General features: G+C 36.7%; 13 non-coding genes across 13 annotated transcripts; all 13 read left to right on the forward strand.

The window, feature by feature from the left end:
* The first annotated feature begins 144 nt into the window (after positions 1 to 144).
* TRNAP-UGG (transfer RNA proline (anticodon UGG)) lies at positions 145 to 216 on the forward strand. Its single transcript has one exon. It is a non-coding gene; the product is annotated as a tRNA-Pro (tRNA).
* Positions 217 to 874: 658 nt separating this feature from the next.
* On the forward strand, positions 875 to 946 carry TRNAP-UGG (transfer RNA proline (anticodon UGG)). The gene has a single exon. It is a non-coding gene; the product is annotated as a tRNA-Pro (tRNA).
* A 659-nt stretch (positions 947 to 1,605) lies between these two features.
* TRNAP-UGG (transfer RNA proline (anticodon UGG)) lies at positions 1,606 to 1,677 on the forward strand. The gene has a single exon. It is a non-coding gene; the product is annotated as a tRNA-Pro (tRNA).
* A 666-nt stretch (positions 1,678 to 2,343) lies between these two features.
* Positions 2,344 to 2,415, forward strand: TRNAP-UGG (transfer RNA proline (anticodon UGG)). Its single transcript has one exon. It is a non-coding gene; the product is annotated as a tRNA-Pro (tRNA).
* Positions 2,416 to 3,073: 658 nt separating this feature from the next.
* Positions 3,074 to 3,145, forward strand: TRNAP-UGG (transfer RNA proline (anticodon UGG)). Its single transcript has one exon. It is a non-coding gene; the product is annotated as a tRNA-Pro (tRNA).
* Positions 3,146 to 3,804: 659 nt separating this feature from the next.
* Positions 3,805 to 3,876, forward strand: TRNAP-UGG (transfer RNA proline (anticodon UGG)). Its single transcript has one exon. It is a non-coding gene; the product is annotated as a tRNA-Pro (tRNA).
* A 666-nt stretch (positions 3,877 to 4,542) lies between these two features.
* Positions 4,543 to 4,614, forward strand: TRNAP-UGG (transfer RNA proline (anticodon UGG)). The gene has a single exon. It is a non-coding gene; the product is annotated as a tRNA-Pro (tRNA).
* Positions 4,615 to 5,638: 1,024 nt separating this feature from the next.
* TRNAP-UGG (transfer RNA proline (anticodon UGG)) lies at positions 5,639 to 5,710 on the forward strand. The gene has a single exon. It is a non-coding gene; the product is annotated as a tRNA-Pro (tRNA).
* Positions 5,711 to 6,369: 659 nt separating this feature from the next.
* TRNAP-UGG (transfer RNA proline (anticodon UGG)) lies at positions 6,370 to 6,441 on the forward strand. Its single transcript has one exon. It is a non-coding gene; the product is annotated as a tRNA-Pro (tRNA).
* A 660-nt stretch (positions 6,442 to 7,101) lies between these two features.
* On the forward strand, positions 7,102 to 7,173 carry TRNAP-UGG (transfer RNA proline (anticodon UGG)). The gene has a single exon. It is a non-coding gene; the product is annotated as a tRNA-Pro (tRNA).
* A 659-nt stretch (positions 7,174 to 7,832) lies between these two features.
* TRNAP-UGG (transfer RNA proline (anticodon UGG)) lies at positions 7,833 to 7,904 on the forward strand. Its single transcript has one exon. It is a non-coding gene; the product is annotated as a tRNA-Pro (tRNA).
* Positions 7,905 to 8,930: 1,026 nt separating this feature from the next.
* Positions 8,931 to 9,002, forward strand: TRNAP-UGG (transfer RNA proline (anticodon UGG)). Its single transcript has one exon. It is a non-coding gene; the product is annotated as a tRNA-Pro (tRNA).
* A 295-nt stretch (positions 9,003 to 9,297) lies between these two features.
* TRNAP-UGG (transfer RNA proline (anticodon UGG)) lies at positions 9,298 to 9,369 on the forward strand. Its single transcript has one exon. It is a non-coding gene; the product is annotated as a tRNA-Pro (tRNA).
* The last annotated feature ends 58 nt before the right edge of the window (positions 9,370 to 9,427 follow it).

Here is a 9,427-nt window from a genome sequence, read left to right on the forward strand (position 1 = left end):
AAAAAAACACATTCCCCATTATCTCAGTAACATAATACAACAAAATACATCAACTATTTTATCCAGCTCTTTCAATTATTACATAAATAATATGAGTTTCACTTTCAAAAAAAATATATTCTGACGTGAGAAGTTTTCAGGGGTGGCTCGTTGGTCTAGGGGTATGATTCTCGCTTTGGGTGCGAGAGGTCCCGGGTTCAAATCCCGGACGAGCCCAGCATTTAGCTGCCTTTTAGAGCCCATGATTGATGTTACATGCTTGATTTCAAAGCATCAATTGAATTTTGCTCTTGCCATTTTACACAATTAGTTTGTAATTACTTATGAGTATTTAGGACATTTTCAACCATATGGTGGTACTTTGGGTAAAAAAACACATTCCCCATTATCTCAGTAACATAATACAACAAAATACATCAACTATTTTATCCAGCACTCTGCATTATTACGTATATAATGAGTTTCACTTTAAAAAAAAAAATATTGTGACGTGAGAAGTTTTCAGGGGTGGCTCGTTGGTCTAGGGGTATGATTCTCGCTTTGGGTGCGAGAGGTCCCGGCTTCAAATCCCGGACGAGCCCAGCATTTAGCTGCCTTTTAGAGCCCATGATTGATGTTACATGCTTGATTTCAAAGCATCAATTGAATTTTGCTCTTGCCATTTTACACAATTAGTTTGTAATTACTTATGAGTATTTAGGACATTTTCAACCATATGGTGGTACTTTGGGTAAAAAAACACATTCCCCATTATCTCAGTAACATAATACAACAAAATACATCAACTATTTTATCCAGCACTCTGCATTATTACGTATATAATGAGTTTCACTTTAAAAAAAAAAATATTGTGACGTGAGAAGTTTTCAGGGGTGGCTCGTTGGTCTAGGGGTATGATTCTCGCTTTGGGTGCGAGAGGTCCCGGGTTCAAATCCCGGACGAGCCCAGCATTTAGCTGCCTTTTAGAGCCCATGATTGATGTTACATGCTTGATTTCAAAGCATCAATTGAATTTTGCTCTTGCCATTTTACACAATTAGTTTGTAATTACTTATGAGTATTTAGGACATTTTCAACCATATGGTGGTACTTTGGGTAAAAAAACACATTCCCCATTATCTCAGTAACATAATACAACAAAATACATCAACTATTTTATCCAGCACTCTGCATTATTACGTATATAATGAGTTTCACTTTAAAAAAAAAAATATTGTGACGTGAGAAGTTTTCAGGGGTGGCTCGTTGGTCTAGGGGTATGATTCTCGCTTTGGGTGCGAGAGGTCCCGGCTTCAAATCCCGGACGAGCCCAGCATTTAGCTGCCTTTTAGAGCCCATGATTGATGTTAAATGCTTGATTTCAAAGCATCAATTGAATTTTGCTCTTGCCATTTTACACAATTAGTTTGTAATTACTTATGAGTATTTAGGACATTTTCAACCATATGGTGGTACTTTGGGTAAAAAAACACATTCCCCATTATCTCAGTAACATAACACAACAATATTCATTAAATATTTTATCCAGCACTCTGCATTATTACGTATATAATGAGTTTCACTTTAAAAAAAAAAAATATTGTGACGTGAGAAGTTTTCAGGGGTGGCTCGTTGGTCTAGGGGTATGATTCTCGCTTTGGGTGCGAGAGGTCCCGGGTTCAAATCCCGGACGAGCCCAGCATTTAGCTGCCTTTTAGAGCCCATGATTGATGTTAAATGCTTGATTTCAAAGCATCAATTGAATTTTGCTCTTGCCATTTTACACAATTAGTTTGTAATTACTTATGAGTATTTAGGACATTTTCAACCATATGGTGGTACTTTGGGTAAAAAAACACATTCCCCATTATCTCAGTAACATAATACAACAAAATACATCAACTATTTTATCCAGCTCTTTCAATTATTACATAAATAATATGAGTTTCACTTAAAAAAAAAAATATATTCTGACGTGAGAAGTTTTCAGGGGTGGCTCGTTGGTCTAGGGGTATGATTCTCGCTTAGGGTGCAAGAGGTCCCAGCGTTCAAATCCCGGACAAGCCCAGCATTTAGCTGCCTTTTAGAGCCCATGATTGATGTTACATGCTTGATTTCAAAGCCTCAATTGAATTTTGCTTTTGCCATTTTACACAATTAGTTTGTAATTACTTAGGAGCATGTAGTACATTTTCAACCATGTGGTGGTACTTTAGGTAAAAAAAAACACATTCCCCATTATCTCAGTAACATAATACAACAAAATACATCAACTATTTTATCCAGCTCTTTCAATTATTACATAAATAATATGAGTTTCACTTTCAAAAAAAATATATTCTGACGTGAGAAGTTTTCAGGGGTGGCTCGTTGGTCTAGGGGTATGATTCTCGCTTTGGGTGCGAGAGGTCCCGGGTTCAAATCCCGGACGAGCCCAGCATTTAGCTGCCTTTTAGAGCCCATGATTGATGTTACATGCTTGATTTCAAAGCATCAATTGAATTTTGCTCTTGCCATTTTACACAATTAGTTTGTAATTACTTATGAGTATTTAGGACATTTTCAACCATATGGTGGTACTTTGGGTAAAAAAACACATTCCCCATTATCTCAGTAACATAATACAACAAAATACATCAACTATTTTATCCAGCACTCTGCATTATTACGTATATAATGAGTTTCACTTTAAAAAAAAAAATATTGTGACGTGAGAAGTTTTCAGGGGTGGCTCGTTGGTCTAGGGGTATGATTCTCGCTTTGGGTGCGAGAGGTCCCGGCTTCAAATCCCGGACGAGCCCAGCATTTAGCTGCCTTTTAGAGCCCATGATTGATGTTACATGCTTGATTTCAAAGCATCAATTGAATTTTGCTCTTGCCATTTTACACAATTAGTTTGTAATTACTTATGAGTATTTAGGACATTTTCAACCATATGGTGGTACTTTGGGTAAAAAAACACATTCCCCATTATCTCAGTAACATAATACAACAAAATACATCAACTATTTTATCCAGCACTCTGCATTATTACGTATATAATGAGTTTCACTTTAAAAAAAAAAATATTGTGACGTGAGAAGTTTTCAGGGGTGGCTCGTTGGTCTAGGGGTATGATTCTCGCTTTGGGTGCGAGAGGTCCCGGGTTCAAATCCCGGACGAGCCCAGCATTTAGCTGCCTTTTAGAGCCCATGATTGATGTTACATGCTTGATTTCAAAGCATCAATTGAATTTTGCTCTTGCCATTTTACACAATTAGTTTGTAATTACTTATGAGTATTTAGGACATTTTCAACCATATGGTGGTACTTTGGGTAAAAAAACACATTCCCCATTATCTCAGTAACATAATACAACAAAATACATCAACTATTTTATCCAGCACTCTGCATTATTACGTATATAATGAGTTTCACTTTAAAAAAAAAAATATTGTGACGTGAGAAGTTTTCAGGGGTGGCTCGTTGGTCTAGGGGTATGATTCTCGCTTTGGGTGCGAGAGGTCCCGGCTTCAAATCCCGGACGAGCCCAGCATTTAGCTGCCTTTTAGAGCCCATGATTGATGTTAAATGCTTGATTTCAAAGCATCAATTGAATTTTGCTCTTGCCATTTTACACAATTAGTTTGTAATTACTTATGAGTATTTAGGACATTTTCAACCATATGGTGGTACTTTGGGTAAAAAAACACATTCCCCATTATCTCAGTAACATAACACAACAATATTCATTAAATATTTTATCCAGCACTCTGCATTATTACGTATATAATGAGTTTCACTTTAAAAAAAAAAAATATTGTGACGTGAGAAGTTTTCAGGGGTGGCTCGTTGGTCTAGGGGTATGATTCTCGCTTTGGGTGCGAGAGGTCCCGGGTTCAAATCCCGGACGAGCCCAGCATTTAGCTGCCTTTTAGAGCCCATGATTGATGTTAAATGCTTGATTTCAAAGCATCAATTGAATTTTGCTCTTGCCATTTTACACAATTAGTTTGTAATTACTTATGAGTATTTAGGACATTTTCAACCATATGGTGGTACTTTGGGTAAAAAAACACATTCCCCATTATCTCAGTAACATAATACAACAAAATACATCAACTATTTTATCCAGCTCTTTCAATTATTACATAAATAATATGAGTTTCACTTAAAAAAAAAAATATATTCTGACGTGAGAAGTTTTCAGGGGTGGCTCGTTGGTCTAGGGGTATGATTCTCGCTTAGGGTGCAAGAGGTCCCAGCGTTCAAATCCCGGACAAGCCCAGCATTTAGCTGCCTTTTAGAGCCCATGATTGATGTTACATGCTTGATTTCAAAGCCTCAATTGAATTTTGCTTTTGCCATTTTACACAATTAGTTTGTAATTACTTAGGAGCATGTAGTACATTTTCAACCATGTGGTGGTACTTTAGGTAAAAAAAAACACATTCCCCATTATCTCAGTAACATAATACAACAAAATACATCAACTATTTTATCCAGCTCTTTCAATTATTACATAAATAATATGAGTTTCACTTTCAAAAAAAATATATTCTGACGTGAGAAGTTTTCAGGGGTGGCTCGTTGGTCTAGGGGTATGATTCTCGCTTTGGGTGCGAGAGGTCCCGGGTTCAAATCCCGGACGAGCCCAGCATTTAGCTGCCTTTTAGAGCCCATGATTGATGTTACATGCTTGATTTCAAAGCATCAATTGAATTTTGCTCTTGCCATTTTACACAATTAGTTTGTAATTACTTATGAGTATTTAGGACATTTTCAACCATATGGTGGTACTTTGGGTAAAAAAACACATTCCCCATTATCTCAGTAACATAACACAACAATATTCATTAAATATTTTATCCAGCACTCTGCATTATTACGTATATAATGAGTTTCACTTTAAAAAAAAAAATATTGTGACGTGAGAAGTTTTCAGGGGTGGCTCGTTGGTCTAGGGGTATGATTCTCGCTTTGGGTGCGAGAGGTCCCGGCTTCAAATCCCGGACGAGCCCAGCATTTAGCTGCCTTTTAGAGCCCATGATTGATGTTACATGCTTGATTTCAAAGCATCAATTGAATTTTGCTCTTGCCATTTTACACAATTAGTTTGCAATTACTTATGAGTATTTAGGACATTTTCAACCATATGGTGGTACTTTGGGTAAAAAAACACATTCCCCATTATCTCAGTAACATAATACAACAAAATACATCAACTATTTTATCCAGCACTCTGCATTATTACGTATATAATGAGTTTCACTTTAAAAAAAAAATATTGTGACGTGAGAAGTTTTCAGGGGTGGCTCGTTGGTCTAGGGGTATGATTCTCGCTTTGGGTGCGAGAGGTCCCGGCTTCAAATCCCGGACGAGCCCAGCATTTAGCTGCCTTTTAGAGCCCATGATTGATGTTAAATGCTTGATTTCAAAGCATCAATTGAATTTTGCTCTTGCCATTTTACACAATTAGTTTGTAATTACTTATGAGTATTTAGGACATTTTCAACCATATGGTGGTACTTTGGGTAAAAAAACACATTCCCCATTATCTCAGTAACATAATACAACAAAATACATCAACTATTTTATCCAGCTCTTTCAATTATTACATAAATAATATGAGTTTCACTTTAAAAAAAAAATTATTCTGACGTGAGAAGTTTTCAGGGGTGGCTCGTTGGTCTAGGGGTATGATTCTCGCTTTGGGTGCGAGAGGTCCCGGGTTCAAATCCCGGACGAGCCCAGCATTTAGCTGCCTTTTAGAGCCCATGATTGATGTTACATGCTTGATTTCAAAGCATCAATTGAATTTTGCTCTTGCCATTTTACACAATTAGTTTGCAATTACTTATGAGTATTTAGGACATTTTCAACCATATGGTGGTACTTTGGGTAAAAAAACACATTCCCCATTATCTCAGTAACATAATACAACAAAATACATCAACTATTTTATCCAGCACTCTGCATTATTACGTATATAATGAGTTTCACTTTAAAAAAAAAATATTGTGACGTGAGAAGTTTTCAGGGGTGGCTCGTTGGTCTAGGGGTATGATTCTCGCTTTGGGTGCGAGAGGTCCCGGCTTCAAATCCCGGACGAGCCCAGCATTTAGCTGCCTTTTAGAGCCCATGATTGATGTTAAATGCTTGATTTCAAAGCATCAATTGAATTTTGCTCTTGCCATTTTACACAATTAGTTTGTAATTACTTATGAGTATTTAGGACATTTTCAACCATATGGTGGTACTTTGGGTAAAAAAACACATTCCCCATTATCTCAGTAACATAATACAACAAAATACATCAACTATTTTATCCAGCTCTTTCAATTATTACATAAATAATATGAGTTTCACTTTAAAAAAAAAATTATTCTGACGTGAGAAGTTTTCAGGGGTGGCTCGTTGGTCTAGGGGTATGATTCTCGCTTTGGGTGCGAGAGGTCCCGGGTTCAAATCCCGGACGAGCCCAGCATTTAGCTGCCTTTTAGAGCCCATGATTGATGTTACATGCTTGATTTCAAAGCATCAATTGAATTTTGCTCTTGCCATTTTACACAATTAGTTTGTAATTACTTATGAGTATTTAGGACATTTTCAACCATATGGTGGTACTTTGGGTAAAAAAACACATTCCCCATTATCTCAGTAACATAACACAACAATATTCATTAAATATTTTATCCAGCACTCTGCATTATTACGTATATAATGAGTTTCACTTTAAAAAAAAAAATATTGTGACGTGAGAAGTTTTCAGGGGTGGCTCGTTGGTCTAGGGGTATGATTCTCGCTTTGGGTGCGAGAGGTCCCGGCTTCAAATCCCGGACGAGCCCAGCATTTAGCTGCCTTTTAGAGCCCATGATTGATGTTACATGCTTGATTTCAAAGCATCAATTGAATTTTGCTCTTGCCATTTTACACAATTAGTTTGTAATTACTTATGAGTATTTAGGACATTTTCAACCATATGGTGGTACTTTGGGTAAAAAAACACATTCCCCATTATCTCAGTAACATAATACAACAAAATACATCAACTATTTTATCCAGCTCTTTCAATTATTACATAAATAATATGAGTTTCACTTTAAAAAAAAAATTATTCTGACGTGAGAAGTTTTCAGGGGTGGCTCGTTGGTCTAGGGGTATGATTCTCGCTTTGGGTGCGAGAGGTCCCGGGTTCAAATCCCGGACGAGCCCAGCATTTAGCTGCCTTTTAGAGCCCATGATTGATGTTACATGCTTGATTTCAAAGCATCAATTGAATTTTGCTCTTGCCATTTTACACAATTAGTTTGTAATTACTTATGAGTATTTAGGACATTTTCAACCATATGGTGGTACTTTGGGTAAAAAAACACATTCCCCATTATCTCAGTAACATAACACAACAATATTCATTAAATATTTTATCCAGCACTCTGCATTATTACGTATATAATGAGTTTCACTTTAAAAAAAAAAATATTGTGACGTGAGAAGTTTTCAGGGGTGGCTCGTTGGTCTAGGGGTATGATTCTCGCTTTGGGTGCGAGAGGTCCCGGCTTCAAATCCCGGACGAGCCCAGCATTTAGCTGCCTTTTAGAGCCCATGATTGATGTTACATGCTTGATTTCAAAGCATCAATTGAATTTTGCTCTTGCCATTTTACACAATTAGTTTGTAATTACTTATGAGTATTTAGGACATTTTCAACCATATGGTGGTACTTTGGGTAAAAAACACATTCCCCATTATCTCAGTAACATAATACAACAAAATACATCAACTATTTTATCCAGCTCTTTCAATTATTACATAAATAATATGAGTTTCACTTTAAAAAAAAAATTATTCTGACGTGAGAAGTTTTCAGGGGTGGCTCGTTGGTCTAGGGGTATGATTCTCGCTTTGGGTGCGAGAGGTCCCGGGTTCAAATCCCGGACGAGCCCAGCATTTAGCTGCCTTTTAGAGCCCATGATTGATGTTACATGCTTGATTTCAAAGCATCAATTGAATTTTGCTCTTGCCATTTTACACAATTAGTTTGTAATTACTTATGAGTATTTAGGACATTTTCAACCATATGGTGGTACTTTGGGTAAAAAAACACATTCCCCATTATCTCAGTAACATAACACAACAATATTCATTAAATATTTTATCCAGCACTCTGCATTATTACGTATATAATGAGTTTCACTTTAAAAAAAAAAATATTGTGACGTGAGAAGTTTTCAGGGGTGGCTCGTTGGTCTAGGGGTATGATTCTCGCTTTGGGTGCGAGAGGTCCCGGCTTCAAATCCCGGACGAGCCCAGCATTTAGCTGCCTTTTAGAGCCCATGATTGATGTTACATGCTTGATTTCAAAGCATCAATTGAATTTTGCTCTTGCCATTTTACACAATTAGTTTGTAATTACTTATGAGTATTTAGGACATTTTCAACCATATGGTGGTACTTTGGGTAAAAAAACACATTCCCCATTATCTCAGTAACATAATACAACAAAATACATCAACTATTTTATCCAGCTCTTTCAATTATTACATAAATAATATGAGTTTCACTTTAAAAAAAAAATTATTCTGACGTGAGAAGTTTTCAGGGGTGGCTCGTTGGTCTAGGGGTATGATTCTTGCTTTGGGTGCGAGAGGTCCCGGGTTCAAATCCCGGACGAGCCCAGCATTTAGCTGCCTTTTTAGAGCCCATGATTGATGTTAAATGCTTGATTTCAAAGCATCAATTGAATTTTGCTCTTGCCATTTTACACAATTAGTTTGTAATTACGTATGAGTATTTAGGACATTTTCAACCATATGGTGGTACTTTGGGTAAAAAAACACATTCCCCATTATCTCAGTAACATAACACAACAATATTCATTAAATATTTTATCCAGCACTCTGCATTATTACGTATATAATGATTTTCACTTTAAAAAAAAAAATATTGTGACGTGAGAAGTTTTCAGGGGTGGCTCGTTGGTCTAGGGGTATGATTCTCGCTTTGGGTGCGAGAGGTCCCGGGTTCAAATCCCGGACGAGCCCAGCATTTAGCTGCCTTTTAGAGCCCATGATTGATGTTAAATGCTTGATTTCAAAGCATCAATTGAATTTTGCTCTTGCCATTTTACACAATTAGTTTGTAATTACTTATGAGTATTTAGGACATTTTCAACCATATGGTGGTACTTTGGGTAAAAAAACACATTCCCCATTATCTCAGTAACATAATACAACAAAATACATCAACTATTTTATCCAGCTCTTTCAATTATTACATAAATAATATGAGTTTCACTTTAAAAAAAAAATTATTCTGACGTGAGAAGTTTTCAGGGGTGGCTCGTTGGTCTAGGGGTATGATTCTCGCTTTGGGTGCGAGAGGTCCCGGGTTCAAATCCCGGACGAGCCCAGCATTTAGCTGCCTTTTAGAGCCCATGATTGATGTTACATGCTTGATTTCAAAGCAT

This window comes from Crinia signifera, unplaced genomic scaffold (genome assembly GCF_055691185.1).
Source record: "Crinia signifera unplaced genomic scaffold, ASM5569118v1 HAP2_SCAFFOLD_238, whole genome shotgun sequence".
In the NCBI taxonomy this organism is placed as follows: domain Eukaryota; kingdom Metazoa; phylum Chordata; class Amphibia; order Anura; family Myobatrachidae; genus Crinia; species Crinia signifera.